Source organism: Dinoponera quadriceps, unplaced genomic scaffold (genome assembly GCF_001313825.1).
Source record: "Dinoponera quadriceps isolate SergipeBrazil2010 unplaced genomic scaffold, ASM131382v1 scaffold475, whole genome shotgun sequence".
In the NCBI taxonomy this organism is placed as follows: Eukaryota; Metazoa; Arthropoda; class Insecta; order Hymenoptera; family Formicidae; genus Dinoponera; species Dinoponera quadriceps.
Genome location: NW_014554738.1, coordinates 186,745 through 210,110, shown reverse-complemented (window position 1 = coordinate 210,110; position 23,366 = coordinate 186,745). Strand labels below are relative to the sequence as shown.

General features: G+C 47.4%; 1 protein-coding gene across 9 annotated transcripts in view; it reads right to left on the bottom strand.

Moving 5' to 3' along the window:
• The window catches only part of LOC106741207, a 94,685-nt gene extending 74,500 nt beyond the window's left edge, over positions 1-20,185 (bottom strand). For 4 of the 9 annotated variants that reach the window (XM_014612970.1, XM_014612973.1, XM_014612972.1 and 1 more), the window contains exons 1-2: positions 16,103-17,035; positions 251-417 (exon numbers count right to left, since the gene is read on the bottom strand). The gene's annotated coding sequence lies outside the window, so the exon portion shown is untranslated. The other 5 variants (XM_014612965.1, XM_014612967.1, XM_014612966.1 and 2 more) reach the window with 5 other exon arrangements.
• Between the last annotated feature and the right edge of the window lie 3,181 nt (positions 20,186-23,366).

Sequence of the window (23,366 nt, the reverse complement as noted above, 5' to 3'; positions counted from 1 at the left end):
TAGGGAAATCGCGACGATTCTCACACGGTTACCGACAAAAATCCAGCCGAGGAAGAAAACACTCGAAGTGTCCTGCTACACTAACGCGAAAGCGAGGGAACAAGACGAAGAAAGCGCGTACGCATATGCACGTTAATTCGACCCCGGCGAGATATCAGAGAGTGACGACGACCCTCGCGCTTTCCACCCTCCTTTTTGCCCGTTTCCGCGGATGTGTTTTTCCTCAATAACCCGAGATGTGCCTCCTCACCGTCGCCGCCTGCTCGTGCGCTCCTTCCCGTCCGAACTCGTCGAGTGGCGACCTCGGCGCCCGAGAATCCTCGTACTCCGTGCCTGCCGGAAGACGTTTCGCCGACACTCGGCGGTGTCGAGGACGACGATCAGCAAGACCGACGGCTGCGACCGATGACACTCCACCTGCCGAACAAAATATGTCCCTCGTTAGAAAGGAAAAAAAAAGAAAGAGAACGAAAACGACGTCGTGAGATTGAGTAACTATCGCAGGACGCACGCACGCGAGTCTCGATTCGATCCTTGAGGAAACTTGTTCGTCGTTATTAGTCGACATCAAGTGACCGTTTTGACGTTAGATAGTTGAATTTTCCCCGAGGTGGAAATTGTAACAATCTGTCCGGAATTCGGATTAACGGACGAGCGCGCGCGTGCAAAACGGGACTCAAGCGGGATTTACAATGAGAACTTAAGGCTTGCGCCTTACGTGTGATGTCTGTTGATGAGTTTTTCTCAAAGCAAGTCGAGATCAGCACTTGACAAGTCTCGTGCAACATGGTTCGTAGTGGACGAACGACGTGGACGCTGGGGATAAAGGGGATAAGAGGGGGAAATATCTTACATATACGCTACAGAGAAACAAACGACCTCTCGATAACCATCATTGATCGCGTATTGTTGAAAGTTTTCGTGAAAACTAACCACGTCATTAGTTCGCTGCAAGCTGAGTCATTGTATGATACAATAGGTAGATTGTACTCGCGCTAATGTACACTTGGCCATTCACCTTGAGAATATTTCTTTTAAGGTCGCCCTCGCATCCCTAAACCTGTCACCTCTGTCACCGAACGACGCGGCGTTCGCGTTTCCTCGTGACACCCGCCGCGCTGACACATTCCAGGTAACGTGAAACGCGGCAACGCACGCGAAGAATTCGAATTTTTACACTCGTTATCGTCTCCCTTTCTCTTCCCTGCTTCCCCCTCTTCCCGGCCGAGGTCCGACCGATATCGAAAGATTAGAGTACTAACAGATATCGAAGGAGTGAAATAGGATAGGATCTCGATAAGATCAATCACGTCATACGCGCGTTTCGCATCAGCTGTTCATCTAAATGAGGCAAAACGAAGATATAAAGCGATGCGCATCTCCACAGATATCGAGGCCGGGCTCGTATGTATACGTGTGTGTACATATATCGCCAGCGACTATTCATCTAGTTGCAATCCAAGATAAAGTCGTTCGCCGAGAGGAGTTTCGGTATCGATACATAGACGATATCGAACGTGTATTTCATGCTTATATGTACGTATGTATGTATGTGTATATATATATAAGTAACATATTTGTAAGTATAATGTGTGTGTGTGTGTGTGTGTATGCATGAGTGGACGCGGTTGTGCGTCGCTACACACGCTCCTCTTCGAGGCTGCTTTGTAATGACGCGGCCGGATTGGAGAACATCTTATTGGCCGGCTAACGTAAACACGCGTATGAGCACACCCCTTGTCTCCTTACATCATGGAGTCCAGATATCTCTTCCGATCCGTGCCCCCGCAGCCACCGTGCCCACTCTTACCCTCACCTTTAGCTTCGCCCATTCACTGTTGCTGCTGCGTCTCGCGTCTCCTCTCCCCTACCTCTCGTCCGTGAGCTCTCCGCGCCTCTCTCTCTCTCTCTATCCCACCCTCCCTCCCTGTCGTCGTCATCGTCCTCCTCCCCCTCCTCCTCCACCCGTTCTCGAGAGCCTAGCGAGTACACTCCACGTCGCCGCGGCACATTTCTCCTCCCTGGTTGCTGCACAAACAACACCGCGCGCACGCATGCGAGGTTCCACTTCTCGTCTTGGCTGCACCACCAAGCTCATTCCCCCTCGACGAAGAGCGTGGAAGAGCGGTTACCAGTGCCCGCTTAACCCTTAACCCTTCGTCGCGCGGTCCGAATCACGTCCCTTTCCCTCCGAGCGAGCGAGCGCGCGCGAACTCTCGCCCGTAAAATTCGCGCGCGTGCGATATTTTAACGGCCGACTGACGCGAAAATGCGCGATACATTTATATCAGATATTATGACACGGCGAGCAAGGCTCTCTTGAAATCAGCTTCGAGCGAGACGTCGAGTCATTCTCGACGGTTCGACGACTCCTCGTGCAACGGGGACAGCACCTGGCCGCGTGAGAAAATTCCGGGCGAATCGCCCCCGTGGGATTGTCAGGGCAAATTGAGTTCTCGCCATGCGGAGTGTACATTCGCGCGCGTGTACTTCTGCACGATAATCGCACGCGAGTCCAGAAGTAAATGCGCGCAAATCACCCGCCAGCAGGTTCGACCGTTCCGATCGTGAACATTCCGCTGCTACACCCTTGACAAAAGCCTTGACTTTTCGGCAAAGACGCGAGACGAAGGCGCGCCGGCGAATTTCGTAAGCGAAAGCAGCGTTCGCTCGCTCGATCGCCTCCGCTCGGCGAGATATCTCGCAACACTCTCGCATCTATCTCTCGCCCCGGTACTTTCGCCCGGCTAGCTGGCTGCCTCTGGCTGGTTATGTACTCCTCTTTTTCCGACCGTATCGATTGTCGCGCGCGCGCACGGACAACGTGGCGGCGAAAGTAGACGATTTCATATCAACGGCTCGCACGAGCTCTGCTAAACGTAACGCGTCCGTCCGTCAGCGCGTTTGCCCGTTGTGAATTTTCCCTTATTTTGTTACGTTCACACAGAGTGAAAAACGTAGATCAAGTAGGCGCCTTCACGCGAGCCGTGGTCCACGAATTCTAACATCTTCACGCCCCCTCTTCGTGTATGAACCCGGCCTAATCGTCTTGCGTTAGATGAATCACGCCTTCGCGAGCGCGTTAGCGAAATCCATGCTGTGTCGGTTCGCACACGCCGCTACACGCGTGAACTTATTTGTTCACTCGCACGCGTCCTCCGCTTTGTCGGCACTTTCGGCGGGAATTGCAGAAGAGAGATTCATACGGGAAGCAGCCTTTCGACGCGAACTGAGCTTGTATTAAACGCGTCAAGTGCCGCGCTAATTTCCACTGATCGTACAAACTTAATAACCAATTAAATCACTCTAAAGCTGCAATAAATAAATATAATTCAGGGTGTACCTCTTACTTCTTATCTTGCTTTGGTGGCTGTTTATTGGTCGTACGGGGCATTTTATAGAATCAATTAATTATATGTAACTTAACAAAACGAAGTAATATCATATTGCAGCTTACAAGTGCCCCTCCGTCGGCATTCAACGTGTTGATTAACCACCGATGATACGTGCAATGTATCGCTGCATCATCGTTCATATTTTATTTGCAACGTTTATAATAATGCTAAATGAAATTGAGGGGAAAAACGGCGAGTGATACATCGCGAGTCTCGGCGCTGTCGACGGCCGTAAATACCAGAAACTAGTCACATATCGGCAGGAAAAGTTGCGGATTATTGCGCAATATTGCATCCTACGAGCGCAGAGTGGCGTCGAGGCGACTGGCATCGGGAATCCGAATGAATTATTTCTCGGATCGTAAATGCGCGTACAATCGCGACGCGTAGTAGACGCGCGCCGATCAAACAGATCTTACTTGCTCCCGCGTGTTCGAATGCGCGCGCATACTCGGTCGTGTTTGATATTTTTAGAACCGTTGCGTCGTATAAAACCGACGGCCGCGAGGAGAAAGTTCAGAAACGTCATGTCAAAGGATATTTTTGGATCGTTACGGCGGAGCGTACATCACGCGCGTTTACGCTGCGCTCGAGAACCACGACGATGACCACGAGGACGACGAAGGAACTACGTCGTCGCCGGTCGAACTGATCAATTTTCCCAGGCGTTGCTTGCTCTCGCTCGTTTAACGGCCCCGGGGAAAGCAACAGTAGGAAGAATTAAAGAGACGTATCTTTCGTAGGGAGGAGCGAGCGGGGGAAAAAGCGGGACGTCGCTCCGCGCTACTTTAAACCCGGAACGGACGATTTTTGCCGCGCGCGCGAGATACCCCTCGCCGTTATCGATTAAAACGCCCCACCTGCTGGAGGTTATAAAAACCGAAAGGGCCGCTCGCTCGGAGGCGTACTTTACCTCCGCATACTGTACGTATGTGTGTGTGTGTAACTCGAACCTCGTAAATCAGCGTCCGCGTCGGTCGGTCGGTCGGTTGGTTGGTGACCTCGCGCGACGGCTCCGACCAACAGCAATTATTCATTCCCGCGAGCTTCCGAATCTTGTTATGTCTCGGATATGACAGCGATATTCTACCTCGCGATTCCAAATTTCCCCGGCCAGACTGATATTCAATTTTAACCGCTTAAATCTGACATCTCGCAATTACATAGAATCTCCTGTTTGTTTTATCGGCCGCTGCGCCCGAACATTTTTAGCTTTTCGCACGCAAAGAGGACTCGTCGGCTTGCAAGATGAAAATAAAGAGCGAGAGGAAAGTAAGCGATATGATCCTCGTGTACAATGTAACGTGATTAACATTAACGTACGTTTTGATAGTAAAATCAATGTGCGGCGCATTAAATATGCACCGGCTCTGTCGAGACATTGAACGTGCAGATATATAGTCTCCTTAGTCACGGGAATTAGAATCCGCTCGTCCGCCGTATTTTCTCGCGAAGAACTTGCCCTTTCCGTTATACCTCCGCCTTTCTCATCGTTTACTTTTCCAAACGTGACGTTGAATTTCCTTACTCGGCGGCTTTGACAGCCGCTCGACGACACTGCGTCGATCGAGATATCGGCCGAGCGATCTGTCACTCGAGACTTATCCGAACATGGATAACGCGCGCGAGAGAGAGAGCAATCGACTCTTCCGAAATGTTCGAATATAATTTCCCATGTGAGAGGACAAAGTTCACCTGCGGGAAAGAAAATGTTTACGGAGCGTACATTCCACTTATTTTTCACGCGAAATCAATACCTCTTCGCTGTGGTGGAAGCAGCGAAACGGGTCACTCTGTACCACGGCATGTCGTTCTGGCGACCACGCACGCAATGTTCGTCGGCCCGCCGACGCGCCAAGTCAAAATAAACGATGTACTTTTCTCTCTTTCCAGTACACGCCGCCACCAGCTCCCCGAGAGCAGCAGAGCCGTTGATGCAACGTTCCGCCGTGATTCTCCGCTTCTTTGACTCTTGAGCAGACGTCGAAATTTAGAGCATTTTTATGTAGCGTTGTTGCGTGCTCGACACAACGACAACGCGCGATCCTGCCATCACGGCGCGGTGAACGGACGACGGTGAGCAATTCAGCGTCATCCAGCGGGATTCCATCGGCATCGACATATACGAGGATCGATTGACAAGTTTGCGGCCTGATCGAGAAGACATGTTTTGGGCAACGTGAAATTTATTCTTCAATATAGTCCCTTTTCATCTCAATACACTTATTCCAGCCCTTTCCTAGATTTTTCATATCTTCGGTAAAATATGATTTGTCTAAAGTGGAAAAATGACCATTTGCAGCATCCGTTATACCAGAATCCGATAAAAATTTCTTCCCAGACAGCCATTTTTCACATTTGGAAACAAGAAAAAAAATTCAGATGAAATGCCAGTAGCCTCTGCTATCTCGTTCAAAGTCGATCATCCATCAAGATTTGGCGAACTAAATCAATCTTTTCGCCGATTGTTGCTGTTTTCGGACGTCCGTTTTTCATCGAAAATGCTAGTACGACCACGTTTGAACTCAACAAGCCTACGCTGGAACCCATTTAGTTGAATCAGCTAAATTCTTGTTTGATCATGGGCAAAGAAATTTTTTTGTTATAAGAACCAAGCTTTAATTCTCTGAACCAAAAGTTTTTGGTTCTTTGAAATCTCTGAAACTTCAGAGAACTAAACCTTCGGTGCAGACAACTAAACTTTGGTTATTACAGCCAAAAAATTTGTTTGCCCATAGTCAAACAAGAATTTAGTTGATTCAACTAAATGGGTTTCTCAGTGCAGTATCTAAAACTCGGCTGGCGATTTCGTTTGGCGACTCTCCTTTCAAATGAAGAAATTTTATCACAGCATGATACTCAATTTTGTCCATGATTGACAAATTATAACAGCTGTTCAATTTAGAAAACCGTAATAGAAAAACTAGATATCAGAATGATCTAAAAATTTATGGGTAGACGTTTGTTGTCAGTGCCATCTGTCGGACTGACAATAGAACCGTGAAGCAAGTCTTGATCTTTCTTGATCAGGCCAGAAACTTTTCAATCAATCTTCATATTTTTCCGACGGAAATATGCTGCCGCAAATAGTGCACCAATGCGCCTGCAACACGCGTTCCTCGAGACGCGACCGTTTGAGTATTGAGTTAATATTATTAAAATAACAAAAATTCGTTGAATTAACCGGGCTGCGGAAGTGAGTTCTAAAACGCTAGTTGAGTAAATATTTATCCCCTTTTATCCGAGACGCAGAACTACTATTTCCTTTTCCTAACAACCGCCACCCTTTTTCCTATTTCCTCCAGCCATTTTCTTTATTATCGGAGATAGGAGGAAAAGATTGCTTCTCGAGTTACTCAGGGATTCGGCTTTGGGCTCGGTTCCTCCAGTTGCTTTCCCGCACGAATTCGTCGTGTCCGAGCTTTATCTGCTCTGTCTGTGCAAACCTGTGCGGAGGTCACGCTTTTCGAACTTGTTCCGTAAAATATTTCGTAAAGAATTTCGCTACACCAACATTCCACATTACAAATATGTCAAACTTCTTGAGAGATGTTTGGAAAATTTGACACAGAATGCGAACGAAAGTTTCATTCATTAGTATGAGAATTTGCTTCTAAAAATAATTTCTCTCGTCTAGAAATGGTGAAAATAGCTGTATATTTAAGTGAAGCGATGTTTAATGACGGATATAAAAGATATTCGACGTCTTAAATAATTTGAATGTGGGTTCTCGATTGAAAAAGTTGTTAATATATGCGAAGAATTAAACCAGATCCGCTGCGTGCAAAGCGACGCACGCGAGAGTTCTTGTGGAAGAAGATCGATTTCTATGTCGTCGACTGATAATGAGAATCTGTCTGATATTGCGTTCAGGACACCACATTCTATAGTCCTGAACAGCTTAGAATCGGGTCACACGTTTCATTATGTTGAAAATCTGTTGTGAAACTTTGAACGCATTTTTCTTGAAACTATGTTTTGTATCAGTTTTATCACGATTTCTCAAAAACAAAAAAAAATATCGGAAGAATTTTTTTAACCCTTTGCAGACGAGAGGCGACACGCGGTCGCCACGGCGTTTCGCGCGGCAGGACGAGTAGCGAGTGAGAGGCGACAGTTGGTGTTTATGTTAGACTTCGTTACCTCCAACCGATAGGAACGCACTATTGGTTCTTGGAAAGGTTCCTTAGCTGTTGATGTTCTTTCTACGAAGTGTGAAATGACACATCAAGATCGACCTCCAATTCTGACGAAATTCGGCTAAACGGAAAGCTCCATGCAAAGACATTCGACACATCTGTGAAAATCGCCTCGTCCTGCTACCTCACCCGGCCGAAAAAGTCGTCGCCCGCAAAGGGTTAAATGTTTCTAACTAGGTTCTCCATAAACCAAACCTAAATACCACTCCCAAAAAATTGCATTTACTTAAAAAAAAAAAAAAAAAAAGACAAATTTCAATGCAATATGATTTTAGAAGTGCCAGTTTTTCAATGAATGTTATTTCTCCTGTTTCAAAAGTTTAATCGATAAGGAATTTATTGAGGAAGAGAATGCTACTTGCAGTTTCTTCAAATTTTATAATGNCCCCCCCCCCCCCCTCGGGGCGACTCAATGATTCGCCTATTTCGCGGTATTTCGCGAGAGATTAATGTACCAGGCACCAAGTGTTCGCCGATGTGCGAATTTCGACGGTCTCGTTTTTTCCGCCGTAAGTTCTTATCCAGACGCGCGCACGACTTTGAAACTCATGTCTGAGTCACGCGTTGACGAGATAAAAAATCTGATAAACGAGGACGTCGTATCTCTCTTCCGATATGCGTTCTTCTGCGAACGGGAAATTGCTAATGGCTAGCTACGAAATAAAGCGGGTTGCGGTGCGAGGCAAGTCCGACGAGATCGATGGCGAGTCTACGCAAAAGAAAGGCGGACTTACACACGCACACACACGCGCGCATGCACGTACACACATACGACGCACACGCACGATGCAACACGAAGAGCCTTTCTCTTCAGTGAAATATAAAATTACGCAATCAAATTTACAATGTCAATTATTTATCGCAACAAATCCGAATAGAATTCCCGTGATTCATCGGGGCCGAAACAATTTCAACCGGTACAGATGAACGTTCGGTCATAACACTATCTAACATGCAGATGTTAAAAAAATAATAACACAACATTCGGAGTAAAGTACATAGTCCGTGAAAAAAGGGTTGCAACGTTTTTTTTTCTTTCTTAACGAGTTTCGTAACATACCCGGAGAATGTCTTTACATAACTCTCTAGGAGATATAAATTTTCCGATACGCAAGAAGACATATTGGTCTTAACATTTATTAGGCGTGTGGAGTTGCCAGAATTTGTCGATCACACGCATGGTATCTGCATATTTATGCGTTATGACCGTTGATTATTATTCGACGAAGCAAAAGGAATGTATCAAATATTATCTTTCCGTAGTTAATTTTATGTTTTACGTTACAAATATCACGATTTACGAATAACACTATCGTTATCGTTTCCTTAAACAATCGATAATCACGAATCACAAATAGTTAAATAAAAGTGTTTATTAAACGTCCGAGGGATTAGGAGAACTCCGAGATAGCTGGTTACAGAGGGGTAAGTTGTCACATCGCGTATATATTTCGGTTATTTTCTAACAAATTGCAGGATCAAGCAAATGGGTGAGTGCAAATCCATTTCGGTTGGGAAGACTACAATACCGCGAAGCAACGACGTTAGAAAACAAAGGTGACTCACTATCCTAATAAGTACAAAGATATCGTTAGGCATAGCCATTGGACTCGCTGCTTGCTGTCGTCCGATTATCGTGCTGAAGCGAGAATGACACCGTGTATTAAAATAGATGGGCGACCAACCCAAGAAAAAAAGATAAGAAATATAAAATAAAATAACTTTTGCAAGTACCGGTAAGTGGCTCTCAACTTATTTCGTGCTTGTATTTGCAAGACATTTTATTTAAGCCAACCAAATAGTGCAGTTGCCGTTAAAACATTTGTAGTTTTGAAGCATCAAGAAAGTTTGGTTGAAACAACCCAACCGAACTTTAGGGCAGACCGGGTGTGCAAGAGTCACACGGATCGAAAAGCTTACTGAGCCATACTAATAAGAATCGGCTCATTCGATCCATTGTCCTTTGCTAAGAAACGTAATAAATTTTGTAACATAGCACAGAGACCTAAGTTTCTAAAATATGAAAATAACACGTACAAAGCGGGTAGACCGATCAAATTAAAGCAGACTGTCGTCCCTCAGCTGCAAAAATTTTACAGCAATTTTCATCGCAAAATTNCCCCCCCCCCCCGACGAAAATATTCTTCCCACAAAAAAAAGAACGATCGATCGCACGTTATCGCGAAATTATGCACGAATGAAACGAGTGATCTCGCGTGACATCGTTGACCGTTTCTTTTTTCGCGATCGAATCATGAGTGACCGTATCGCGAAAAATCGCGTCGTTGCGTTAGCCGTGTGTCTCCGGGCGAAACCGTCGCAATGCTTTCGGTCGCGCGCGCTGTTGCCACGCTGCACGGCAAACGCAGAGGATACACAGGCGGGCGAACGAGAGTAGATAGATCTGGCAAACTCGGAAAGCAGCGTCGCTGACCGCGCTCGCTTTTCCCGACACCCGTATCGCTTTAACCCTTTCGGGATTCTTCGCCGCAGCGGTAGGGGAAGGTAGGAGGGATGTAGGATACTTGCAATTTCTTCTCGGAAACGTTGGCCTATATCGAGCCTCTGTACATCGTGAACAAATATAAAAACCCAACCGACTAGAAATGAGCCTTGCTTCCATTCGTGGCGGATGAGATTGGACCGATCGACCGATGACGAGAAATCAATTTTCCCTCTTTGTTAGAAAGTGTCATCGGGAGATCGTTTCGAGAAACTCGCGAAATTATACGACAGTTTTCAGCAGCCGAGTTGCGCGCGCGCGCGAGGAAGTCGCATTGTCCTTTCGGAGCGGAAAAAGCGAGATGAATTGTTACGCGATGCGCGCGAATTGCGTAATCATCCTATCATATAAGAGAGAGAGAGAGAGAGAGTCGCGAGCAATGATGGGAAATTTATACGTACAATGAAATCGGCACGGTCGCCGTGGCTATCGATGAGACGAGAGGCGGGCACGTGAGATCTTGCGAAATAATTTCCGACTTCCGACGAACGTTGCAAGGAACACGGGATGGTCGACGACACCGTTCGGCGGACGGGAGTTCATAACTTTATCAGAGCCCGCGACAGGTCTCGTGTGTGACGATGTGTGCACGCAACGTCAAAAGCGCGGCGAAATAACTTTCGACATTGGTAGATAACGCACGATAAAAATGTGCGAGCGACGCGAAGCGTCGCAACTTGTCGTCAACACACGACATAACACCGATGAAGTAACGAAAATTTCCAATCGCGATCATTTCCCCTCGGTCTCCCTATTCTACAGTGTCGTCGGGAAAATACGCGGGACTCATCCGTCGTTCCGAGTCGCCGTTTCCATATAGAATCGGCGGACAACCACGCGTTGCTCCCCTCGATCAAAATACCCGACAGATAACCGATAAGGATTCTCGATAAGGACTCACGAGTGGCGACTTACGTAACGGATGGGCGTGCGCTACAAAATTCGATTCTCTCAGGATGCGCCGGTATTTTCGCGAGTCTGCCCGGTCTTTCTATCCCTTCCCCTCCTCGTTTCGGAACAGCTCGGAATTTGCGATAAGTCTTGTTTCAACGGAAAATATTTTTCTCAACTACTTGCTGATAATGATCGACTCATTGTTCGGACGTAGAAGGTGGTTTGATAAGTGAAGAAGACGATGTGTGTCAAAGAAATTTTCGCTCTTTTTTTTAGCGAGATTTCACTCTAAACTGAGAGAGTAAGGGCTTTCGCATACAAATTGCCACAACCGTAAACGTACGACGTAAACTTCAGCTAAAGATCAGAATATTACTTCAGATTTGTATATTACAGAAGAGAACTGTGAATCGTAGAAATTATATTGATAGATGTGTGTTATTTTGAGTAATTCTGTATTTGAATCAAATGTATCTTCTCCCAACTATATAAGTATTTTTATTTCACAATATAATCAGGTCTTTTACGTGATTTTATGCCTCAATCTTGAAATAAGACATCATAAGAACTTTCAACGAGTCGATTTAATGATATAAACTACTTTTTCTAAGAATAAACTATATTCAAATATAAATAATATAATTTCAAGTTAAAGAATGCATTGTAACTCTCGACTTGAAGATTCTTCTTTCCTGTCATATATTTCTTACTCTCAATTTAAGAAAATTACTCTTGAATAAGGAGAATATTATATTTTTAGTGGTACTATGTGTAATTTTTTCATTCAAGCAAGTTTTATCTGTTCAACGTTATATAACTTCATTTCAACATGTGCAAGTTGAAAATATATAAATATATTTTCTCAAAAAAGAATTTTTTTTCTGTCTACTTCTTACTTGTGATCAGATTTGCCGTTTTAATTTTATTTTCTCCGGCGCGTTTGAATGTCAGAAGTCGCGGCACTGTAAAAAATACGCCTACGTTTATTGCGAGCGATTCGATATCGAATATACAAAGAAATCTGGATATCACAAAGGATATTTATAAATTCAATGAATATTCAGGGATATCTTGGAACTGGAGCTTTCCTAATAGAGCCTCGGAGGCCAAGAATGCTTCGTGCGCGGCGGCCATCTCGTAAGGTCGTTTCGAGCTGGCCGACGTATACAGGGTGTATCAAATATCGCGCACTTTCTCTCGACAACGCGTGGCTTAAAGACCAAACCGAGTAAAATGTCGTGCCAGCTTCAATGTCGTATCAACATCGCTTTGACGTACTATCGCACGAGGCCGAGATATTTCAAACATGACGCATAGTAACTCCGAAAAAAGAAATGTTGGTATTGGAAAAAATGTCGGAGACGAATACTTCATTGTATAAGTATTTAAAACGCAGCTGACACTCGACTGGCACACGTAGTAGATTGTTGTTTGTCGCCTGACGTTATCGGAGTCAAAATTATAGTTCTACTAAAGCTTTAATTCTACAACACAATAGAAACTAAAGGCAAGGTCCATTGGATGCTCCAAAGCATTTTAGCTCTATAACGACGTCATCAAATGTGTGTTAGAAAACACTTCGAAGCACTTGCAATGGGACCGCATGCTAAAATAACAAAGTAGGTTCAATTCTAATGATGTAACGTTTACTCCTACTTTAACCATAATGGTGTCTTCAGTTTTCGCTGCTCTCAGCGTCCAAATAGGTTGTTTTGAATGCTCGTATGAATTTGATAATTGAAATATCGAGATTGCAATTACAGCTTCGAGTTAGAATTAAAGTTAAATTTGCAGAAATTCGAGTTTCAAGAGAGAATTAATAAGTGTAGTATCGTCAGAGACTGGTTTTCACCGGTCCATAAGTCGTCTAAACAGAAATATCCTTAAGAGCGTCAAAGTACCAGCCGAATTTTGACTCACATATTTCCCGAAAAAATGTCGCTTTCGAACGTTTTCGTAATCGGCCGACGTGCAAAAACTCTGTGTCGATGACGATCATTCGACGGACGACGGGTGAATATCGACTCGCTCGATCAATCGACGAGGCGGAATATTTCGCGGCTGTAACACGCATCTCGCCAGTTGCATCGCGCTTCGAAATTCGCCGGAGCAACATCAAGGAATGAAATTGTCATCCGAACATCTCAAGCGAGACTCTCGAAGTTTGTGACAAGCGCGATCGCGACGTTCAGATTCGTAAAGCTGGGTACACACTGAGCGGACGAACAACGAATTCAACTATTCGCTGTTACGGTTCGGAAAGTACGTACGCTTTGATGAATCCGAATAGAACGTTTATATAACGTTTACGGGTATATACTTAGCGAATGAACGAGCGAACGAAGAATGCGGCTATTTGTTGTTACGGTTCGGAAATATGTATACGTTTTGACAAATCCGAAGAGAACGTTGAATTTTGTTTTGATTCGGCCAATTCACTCTCGAGGACAAAGAGAAAGTTCAAGTGAACATTCGGCTAGCTCCTGCCTGTAATTTGTTTGTAATTTTAGATGTATGTATCAATATACAATATATAAAAATATATATCAGACTCAAGTCACTCACTGAGCGTTCAATGACTTCCCTTGGCTACACGGAAACACGCATGTGACATCCCGCATTATTGGTAAGAGGAGGTTCTCAGTGAACCTTTGGATTTGATTGGTATGCATTTTTTGGGTCTAAAAGTACAAACAAATCACAGGTGAAAGAGAAACGGACGAACAACGAGCGAACAACGAACATTCGCTTTCGTTCACTGTTTGTTCGTCCAATGTATATCCAGCTTAACATGCGTGTTGACACGTTGTCAAGAACGTCGCTCGCGATAGAACGCGAATTTCCGCGAAATTAGAACGTCGTGTTCTAGGAGGGAAAAAAATACAAACTCCGTCCACCTCGTGTTACGCGATTCGCGCTCACTTCACGGTCCTCGGACGTTCGACGGAAACGTCCGATGCGTCCATCTCTCGCAAACTTTTCATTCTTCCCACCGTGTCTCTCTCTCTCACAGACCAGATGAAATCGTTCGTCGAGGATAAAATCCTCGTTGAAATTGACCGGCGAGATTTTTGTTTCGAACATTATACTTTCTCCGCTTTATCGCGCGTTTACTCCCTTTCTCTTTTTTCTTCTATTCCCGCTCAAATAACGAACATTTATTCATGAGCTTCGTTCTGCTTGCGGAGAGCATTAAAAAAGAACAGCAGTCGAACAGGACGGGTATAAAACGAGCACCGAAATACCGACCGGTCGCGAAACTCGCACGATTATCGTTCGTTTTATAGGTTGCATCCTTTTTTATCCTCCGCGTTTAAAATAGAGCAAGTACGACAGCGCGTTCGACAAGGGACAAACGGCGGAGAAAAATGTACGAGGAGAGCGAGCGAAGATAGTACGAAGCAATGATGGCGCGTGTAAAATAATAAGCAACCGCCGGAAATAAAACCGGCGGGCAGAATCCGATATATCGAATCTTTCGGGAATAAGCAGCGCCGATCATTTATCCGCATTTCGTCGTTCTCTCTCGCGTGCGCGCTCAACAGTAGAGCAAAAGTTTCGCGACACGTGTCACTTTCACTCTCAATCCATCGGCTAATGAAGCATAGACAAAATAACGCGCGAGATAATTGACTTTGCGGGCCGCTCGAACAACTCGCGAGGAACAATGCAATCGAAGCGATCGTCGCAAAAGTGACGCGCCGATGCGTCGAACGGGCCCGCAACTCTCGCATAGGCGGACCGCGCGCGTATATACTTGGCAGCGTGCGCCAGCGTTTAAATTAGCAACAGCGTGCGAGAAAATCATAAGCGATCGGCCACTCGGCCGCGCATCGTGGAAGAAAAAAAAGAAAAGACAATTCCGCGAAATTTCGCATTTCATCGGCTGTTATAAAGTAGGAACATGAAGGAAAAGACGTAAATAATTAAGGTAAATAATTAATGATGAGTAATTGGACCGACGATCTCGAGAGGAGGAAAATGTTGGAAAATGTCGCATGCTGTCGTTTCGTCCTCAAAAGGCAACTTCTTTTGCAATCGCAACACATTTCCTCTCTCTCTCTCTCTCTCGTCCAACACTCGCCAGCACGTTGCGTGAATTAATTCACTTGCGTGTCTTCACTCGCGCGTCGTTAAATAAATACTGCCGCCGTCGCGCTTCTCATACGAATCGCGATCGAGCGACGTAAGATCGCGTCCGACGATCCGAACTTGTTCACCTCGCTCGCTCGCAGTTTCGTGTCACGGATCGGGGCGTTTCTGCACTACGGTATTCCCCGTGACGCGACGGACGAGAGCGCGGCAAATGCGACGAACGAACAACTCAGGACAATTTTTTCATATTTCGGATTTCATTGCTCACTGTGCGTAGACGCGTGAGATACACCGAAACACTGCGTCTACATTCGACGTAATTCCGCCTATCAAAGATGCTTCTTCGTTGATCTCAACTCACAACCCGACGAGTAAACTGGGAGGATCACGTCGATGCGATCGCGTGGAATTACGGCCAATTTTTTTTATCTCTGCGAAACTCGCATCACTTCTTTCAACGATAGTATGCACGATAATACGACGAACGCACTAATGAACGATTCGCTCGCAAACTTGGACGAAGGGGGATGTGCGTATCGCGCATTGCCGACCGAAAACTCCGTATCGTCTCTCTCTATCTCGCTTTGTTAACACTCTAATACACATTCTCGCGCAACGTCCGCATCGTCCCGATACGGTCGTCTTGAACGCAAACTGTAATCCTTCCTAGGAAGAAAGGAGCGAAATGAAGGGAGAAATTTCCGATACGACGCGTACCGTCGCGTCGCGTTCCGACATCGGGGCGACGCGATCGTGCAGGCCGTGCACAGCAAATTTCTGCGCGAGCTCGGAGAGCGAGTCGAGCAACGAGGCGATTCGCGCGAGCGAATCCTCCGTTGTGCGGAGAGAGAGAGAAAGAAGAAGCTCCGGTTAATTTCGAACAAGTCCGTCCCTTTCGGGAGACAAGATATCGTCTTCTCTCGATCGAACGACTCGCTGCTCGTCCTGCTCCTCCGCAGACTCAGCTCGCGCGGATCAAAGGCACGATGAAGAAGAAAACACGGTGATATACGTACGATCGTCGGCGGTCGCGCTGCTCGTCGTCGTCGGTCCTCACTATCTTCAAGTTCACACGCGGAACGTGGCCGCGCGCGTCGTTAGATATCCCCCTATTAATAGGTCCGTTATTTTCAGGCTTCGTTCTCGAAACACCGCGCGGCCGCTACTACTCGGTCGTGCCTCGATACTCCCCGGGCTCGGCGGGCACAAAAATGCGGGAGCGCAGAGGTTGGGCCACCACGGCGTGGATCACAAGCGGTACATCACACATGGAGAACACAGAGAGAGAGAGAGAACGTCTCGAGACGATGACTCTTTTCGTCGATGACGAGAAGTCAGGCGGGCGGGCGAGTCGACGCGACGACGAGGTCAAACCACGAGGTCGCCGACGAGGTCGACGACGACGAAGATTCGAGGTACACGAGAACCGGAGCGGGCGGGCGAAGAGGCACCAGCTGGATGATGTATCATGACGAAGGAGCGGCGGCAGGCACGGGCGTGATAGCGAACACTCGGTCGGTAATCGCGGCACCTTTGCATCAGCGCATCGACGCGCATCGTAGTAAACACGACGTGTTGTCCGGGATGGTGGCCGAAGACGGTCGCGACGAGAGATACAGGCGGATCGGGAAAGAAAGGAACGAACGAATGAGCGAGCGAGTAGGCGGATGAACAAACGAACGAGCGAACGAACGGACGGACGGACGGATGAACGGATGAACGAACGGACGAGCGAACGAACGAGCGAGCAAAAGAACGAACGAGGGAAAGGAGCACGTACGTATTAGAATGTGAACATGCGAACCGTTCGTACACACAGAGACGGTCGTGACAAATGCGGTCACATACTGCGGCGCGACACGACGCGCGGCGCATAGCGTCGCGGCGTTCCGCGATCGCAACGAGAGATGTTCGTAAAATACGTATTTCACTGTACACTGCACGGCGACACTGTACCGTAGGCTGTTTCCCGATTGTCTCGGGATACAGGTGCGGGCGGAGGCGTCTCACGTTATCGTCGTCATCATCATCGCTATCGTCGGAAGAGAAAGAGAGACCTCCTTTTCTTCATTTCCCCCTTAATCCTTATCGCACTTGATCCTGAACGGGGAATGGGCAGGATGAATAGGAAAGCGAGGGAGAAAGGAAGAGAGAGAGAGACAGAGAGTGGGAGAGAGAGAGAGAGAGAAGCAGAGACAGACGAAGAAAGAGAGCTAGCAGGATAGAGAAAGAAGAGAGATAAAGACGGAACGTATTCGTGGCGTGTATAATTCACATCTCACGTATATACGCTGTGCGTGTATACGTGCATGGATACGCGTGAGAAGGAAAAGATTACGCATACTCGCGTGATTGCCTAAAAGAGAGAAGGAGAGAGGGAGACAAAGAGGGACGATAGACTTGACATAAAGGAGCACGATGACAAGGTGTGCGTTTCGACGCGGCGGCGGTTTCTTTTTTAGCCCTCCGAGGCGAATTTCGTCGTGCAGGAGCTGTTACGAGAGGCGATATTCGCGTCTCTCTCTCCTGCACACTCTTCTTCACACGACACGCTCGCGAGAGGACGTTAGCAACGACGACGACGACGGCGGCTGCGGTGGCAACGACGATGACGACTACAACGATGACGGTGGCGATAATAACGGCGGAAACGAAGACGACGATGGATGTCCCACGTCGTCCCTGCCCCGCGCACATTAACCTTCTTTCTCGTTAATGCGAGAAGCTTACCCGCGACAAAACTATTTCCTCGATATATCGTATTCCCTGACGTGGAGCCGATCGCCAGCAGCAGCGGCGAACGACGGCTGCGGCGGCGGTGGCGGCGACAGCAACAACGGCGACGGGTCACCGCGATTAAAAAACACTCGCGTTCTCGCGCACTCGCGCCCCGACGACTCGGTGTCTCGCTGCACGAAAATCGGCGCGGCCGATCCACACGGCGTTTTCAGGGCCGCCAGGTTAACGTCACGAAATCCACCGCACACAACCATAGATCCAAACGGCGAACGGACGGACGTAAGGACGGACGGCAGGCTGGCAGGCAGGCAAGGCGGAATCACGGTGAGGTGAGCGGGGGGGAAAAGGGAGAGGAGCGTCGGGGCGGGCAGCGGCCGCGGGGTGAGGGTAACAGGCTGCCGCGGCGGGTGCGGGACGTCCGGGCGCGAACGCGGCGACGGGATGAGGGGTATCGTCGCTTCCAGAGTGGGGGGAACCGAGAACGAGTGAGTGAGCGAGCGACCGACCGAGCGAGAACGAACGAACGAGCGCCGTAGCAGCGTCGCGCGCGCGTTCTGCGAACGGGAGGGAATGGACTGCGCTAACTCAGGGCCGGCTCGAGCGCTGCTGTCGGTTGGCGCTACCGTCGCCCCCTTCGATTCTCTCGTGTGTCATTCAAGAGGAGGAAACGCACCTTTGCTGCGAGTCTTTCACGCCGGAATCCTCCGAGCGACGTTTCTTTTTTTCGACATGAGCGATGCTTGCGCGACAATTCCTGTAGAACAGCCGATTGCGCTGTGCACCGGCCACGAGCGCTCGGCTACATCCTGAAAGATCCCCGACTTAAAGCCGATGGCTCGAAATCCGGACGCGAGAGTCGTTGTCTGGCTTAAATCCGCGCGCGAACGTGTTTGTCGAACGATGTCGAAGGAGAAATACAGATTCCGGCTGGGTCGGTTTTGCTGATTTTTAACGTTGTGTTCCTTCGAGCCGTGCTGTTCCGTTGAAATTCCGTCAACGACCAGCACGTCCCTTAACTTCTACTTTCACTCGGGCTTCCATTTTCTGTTATTTTCGGTCCGCCGAACGCTCCTCTCGCATGTATAATAAAAACGCACAAAGGGACCGCTCTTTCCCTCCTTTCCCTTCTCTTCCTCTCTCTCGTCTCGCACCTTGATTTCCACTACGCGCAAAGGAGAGAAAGAGAGAGATTGATTTGTCTATTTTATAATTTGCGAGCGTGCTGTGCGTACGGCGACGCGTTTTGCGTTCCAAAAGGCCAAACGTTTGTCGGAGTATCGCAAATTTTATCGGTCGCTTCGCTCATTGAACACGTTCAACATTGTGGAACAAACGCGATCCACAACACGCCGAGAAAGCGACGCGTTCGATACAAGTGCGATTCCGCTCCGTCTCCGTTGTTACTCTTTCATAGACCGCGACACAACAATGTGCCAGCTAGCTGTGTCCGCCCAGCGACGAAATTGAAAAGACAGATGCATAAAGAACGAACGAGAGACGGGACGAGAAAGAAAAAGTAGCAAAATCTTATAACCGAACGTTTATTTTTTATAGATTTATACATTCATATATATCCCACGTATAGAAGTAGCTCTTTGAAAAAGTCGCTGCTTAGTACTGTAAAAAATCAACCTCACTCGATCCGAAGACGAATATTTTGATGAATATGCGTACTGCACCGCCATTCCAGATTTATGTATTATGGATTTTCGCTTCGTGTTTCGACGATCGCACGACGCGCGTCTGCATTTCGACGCGAATGGGTCAAATGAGACTCGTCGAGACAGTTTTTGAGGACGAGGCATCGGGCAGACCGCGCAGCCAGCAAACGGTTTTCCGTCCCGGTAATTGGCGATTTTCCGACATATCATATGTTGGGCACGCGAAATTATGGCGTACGGCACTGCGCCGAGAACACAAGCAAGCAAGTAGGCTGGCTGGCTCGCGCCAGGCGAAGGGATGCGGAGGGGCTCCGGCAGCGATGATGGTGGGGATGTTGGCCGTTGGCGGTGGAGGGTGTACAGTTGATCCCGGCCGCGCGCGGAGGGAAGAAAGTACGAGAGAGAGACCGAGCGAGCCTATGAACGTGCGCGAAGGAGCGAGACGCTCTCCAACTCTCGCGGCAACCATGCACTGCCGTCGAGCACGCGATGCGGCAACGTCGCAGAAGGCCCTCACGGACACCAGACAATCCACCAACACTCTCGAGTGTACGGAGAACGGCGGACCAGAGAAGGAAAGAATCCCGTTTTACCGTGCTGAAGGAGATGGAGAGAGAGGGAGAGAGAAGGAAAACGAGTTACTGGCAAAAGAGCGGAGGGACGAATATGCGGAGCGAGCGAGCGAGAGAGCGAAAGAAAAAGAAACGAGGAGGGAGGGTAGACGAGGGAGGGAGGGGGAGGGAGACGAAGATAGACGGAGAAAGAAAGATCCTCGCGCATGCTACCAAGTTTTCCAGCCGATCTCTTGAGATTTCAGGAAAGCGTTTGGTGCATTCGGAATACGTATATTTATACATGTGTGTATGCGGGAATGTTGTGTGTGTATGTGCGCGCGCGCGCGTCTACTGTCGCGGTTTTATTCGTCCGACGCACTTCTCCTCGCATTCTAGATACGCGATTGCCATCGAAGTCGCCGCCGCCGTCGCGGCGCATACGCCCGAGGAAGGTCGCTTTGTCTCGAGATTACGATAATTTCCTCCGCGAGACGAGCCGCTGTCGAATCGCATAAAGAACGAACGAGTGACGGGACAAGAAAGAAACAAACGATTGCTCCTTCGTTTCCGCTTCTGCGAAAATGTTAAGAGCTGTAGCATCGAAAATGTTATAATTTATTTTGAAAAGAGAGAGAGACTGCAACGTTCCTCTGCATTGGGTGACACCGATAGCTGAAACGAAGAACTGTCTATATTGGACGTAGTAAGACTGCAGCAGAGTAGAGAGTAAGAGTTTTTCCGGTGGAAAAAAAACGCACCGGGTGTAAACGAAATGGATCATTCCTATTTCCTAGTGCCTTAGGCAAGCAGGCTGACTGGTAGGAAATAGGAATGATCCATTTCGCTTACTCCCGGTTTTACGTATTGTTCCACTGAAGAAAAACCCTCTTATTCCCTATTCCGCAGTGTTACTGCCTCTAACATAGACGGTCCTTTAAGGGCCGTCCTGTAAGCAGTAAGCTAATTGACCAACTACGGTCGATTCATTTTTCGAAATATAATCGGTCAGTTATCTTACTACTTGCGTCTTAAAGGCATACTTTACGGCTATCGTGGACAGCTCTTTAGAGATTGTCCGACGCGCGTCGACCAGCTTGAAATTTCAAATCTCGCTGAAGTACCGACTTTGAGTCGGGAATCATTATTAATACGCAACGAGCGTGCATACATACCCACTCACTAACGCGTCATACACGTATGTGTCGTCTCGCGTTCTACAACCTTTTCACGACCTCCGTAAGCTCGCGGTTCCGATCGGACAATGAATAAGTTAAACAAAAACGAGTTAGTAGGTCAGGCGCCCCGTCGCGTCGTTCGTGCTGCGTCCTAAAGTTTCGCATGATAAAGTGGATAAACACGCGGTATAACCTCTATCTCCGTGCGAGACGATCGGCCGGTCGAACGGGCACGTCTGTGTGCGTGCGCTTTCGCACGCACACGGTTTTACACACGCCTGGTCATTTTATAACTGCGCTGCCGATTTCGACTATCTGGCTGCTCGAATTTTTCGAGATTACCCGGGTTACCCGGGTAACGGAGCGGTAAAAAATTCTGTGTAAATAATGTTCCACTAAAATTGTTATGTCACAAATGTATATAAATATATGTTAAATTGACGTCTTGTTAACATATTACTTTTTAACATGTTCATTTTATTGAAGTAACGTAACAATTTTAGCGGATTCACAATGCACAAGTTAGTCGCATGTAATGCGCTCGATTGGAGATTTTCGATATCGCCATATCTGAAAAATGGGACCGCATTAATGGAGTCTTCTGTACTATTCTCAAGTTTACATTCATAAGGTCGGAAATCGTGCACGTAACCCTGGGCTACAATAATCAGGCACACACGACGCTGTGTCTATGTCGGAGGAAACTTGGAAATGTATATACTAATCTAATCGGATCCAATATGCGCGATGAGAAACGATTGATTCTCCTCTTTCTTTCCCTGTCGTTTTGCCCTTCTCTCTCTCTTCCCAACGAGAAAATTTTCTTGTATGCGGAAGTCGCGGTGGCGGAGCGATATTCGAGTACGATAAGTGCGTACGCGTGCTTACAACGTACAACGTGGTATTTACTTCACCGTCGCGATGCGTACCCTCTCTCTCGACGAGTAGGGGGGGAGGCAAGGGGATGTCGATGGGGGGAGCTGCAGAGAGCGAGGAGGTTTCATAAACACGCGACTCGCTCCGTTATTCCCTACAGATATTCGGAAAGGGAATTTTGAACTCGCCGTTATCGATTAAACGGCCGCGTGTGCGCGTTACTTTAATGTCGGTGCACTGCATGCGCGCGCGCGCGCGCGAGAGAGAGAGCTGAACGTTTCAATGTCACGCGCACGGGAACTTATTCCTATATGCAATCGTGCAATGTCCGAGCTCGGAGAATTTAACGTCGAGGAGGGACTTCGAAATTGGGGGACGTTCTCGGAAAAAAGGGGGAAAAGGGGAGAAAGGAAAATTGCAAACAGAAAACAATAAAGACGACATTCGTTCGCATCCGTTTTACGTTCATTACGTTCGAAATGACGGATGCGACAGGATGGTTGCGACGATGTGCGTGTGCGATATTCGCGTAGAAAACTACGTACTCTACGTGTTTCATGCACACGCGTGCGCGCGTACGTGCCTTTGAATAGACCGAAATAAGTTGACTGCGAGATACGGTCATTAACGATGACGCAGTTGAAAACATTCGTGTGTAATGTTACATGTATGTTATACGCAATTTTCGCTGTGCGAGATGATGTTCGCCGAACGTCGAGATAAAACTTTGTGCATCTTCTCGTTTGCAATGTTAAAATTCAATTCACTCACCGTAAACACATTCGAACTGTACAGACTGAAGCGAGATAGATTCGTCTTGCGACCTCCTGTTATTCATATGACGCGAAGAGAATATCGTAGCTTTTTTCTATGAAATTCTTTACAATTTTACCAGTTTTCTAGTAGTACGAAAATAGACTGTCAGTAGAGTTCATGTTGCCTGTTAAGGGACGTACATACACACATGTATTTCTACATATTAGATGGAAAAAAAAGTTAGAAAAAGAAAGTTTGACACAGCATAATCCTGCACTCCTCCTATTGCTGCTTATTATTTGTCTCACACCTATCGATTACGCGACGCTGCTTGTTCACCACCTTCCTTTCAGTCTCTTGATGTACACTATCGAACGCTTATAATTTCAAACATTAAAAACTACTATTTCAGATCGACGTTCTGTTGTATTCGGCAATAACGCTCAGAAACGGGTTTAATTGTTTTCCATATAGATATACAGATGCGAGGAAATGAAAAATCGGCCGAGAGTTCATTAT